Source organism: Etheostoma spectabile, chromosome 19, assembly GCF_008692095.1.
Source record: "Etheostoma spectabile isolate EspeVRDwgs_2016 chromosome 19, UIUC_Espe_1.0, whole genome shotgun sequence".
NCBI classification, from domain to species: domain Eukaryota; kingdom Metazoa; phylum Chordata; class Actinopteri; order Perciformes; family Percidae; genus Etheostoma; species Etheostoma spectabile.
Genome location: NC_045751.1, coordinates 3117168 through 3118027, shown reverse-complemented (window position 1 = coordinate 3118027; position 860 = coordinate 3117168). Strand labels below are relative to the sequence as shown.

Below are 860 nucleotides of genomic sequence, written 5' to 3'. Positions count from 1 at the left end.
ATACTATTTCAAAACCACTTCAATTTTTCTTTAAATGCTATAAAATTGAATAAGACGCATCAAAATGAATGAAAGAAGTAGAATGTTATTTCGGATTATTCCAATTGGGTAGTTAAAAAGAACATTGATTGAACATTTTTCTTTTTTTTTTTTCATATCAAAGTCAAGATCTTGCAAATAAAACTCGAGATCTCGCAAATCAAAGTCAAGATCTCTCAAAAGTGATTGTTCCAGTACATGTTTTATTATTTATTTAAATATTTTTTCCTATTTTTTTCCCCACATGTCAAAGTCAAGATCTCGCAAATAAACCTTGAGATCTTGCAAAACAAAGTCAAGATCTCGCAAAAAAGTTTGTCCCTGGTACATATTTTTTGTAAATTTTTGTTTTTTCCCCCCTCCATGTTGCTTCAGGGGCTCTGTACAATCACAATTCATAGCTAACAATAGAATAAGGTGGGGCGGCCTCTAGTTCACCCAGTAAGAGTGTTCGGCCCACGTTGGCCGAGTCCTGCAGCATCCCGGGTTCGAATCTGACCTGAGGCCTTTTGCTGCGTGTCATCCCCCATCTATCGACCTTTTTCATTTCTATCCACTATGATAAAGGGAAAAAGCCCCCAAAAAATAATCTTAAAAGAAGAATTAAATAAAAGAGAGCATTTAAAAAAGTGTATTCTATTAATCAAATCAGAATAATTTGTTTCAGATCATGCAATTTATTATATCATGTATTGTATTTCTAGAACCAGTTTATTAGGTTGACTTCGGTCTGTAAATTGATTTTTGCCATTACAGTAAGTTAGTTGGATCGCGCACACACACACACACACACACACACACACACACACACACACACACAC

The 860-nt window shown here is 34.8% G+C and overlaps 1 protein-coding gene and 1 long non-coding RNA gene across 8 annotated transcripts in view; one reads left to right on the top strand and one right to left on the bottom strand.

The window, feature by feature from the left end:
• Positions 1 to 636, top strand: part of LOC116707248 (uncharacterized) — a 7410-nt gene extending 6774 nt beyond the window's left edge. Inside the window, exon 3 of the long non-coding RNA XR_004336446.1 lies at positions 457 to 636. This is a non-coding gene — a long non-coding RNA (uncharacterized LOC116707248). The remainder of the gene's footprint in view (positions 1 to 456) is intronic.
• The window catches only part of LOC116707246 (phospholipid-transporting ATPase ABCA1), a 198336-nt gene that overhangs the window by 34251 nt on the left and 163225 nt on the right, over positions 1 to 860 (bottom strand). The window lies entirely within an intron of this gene.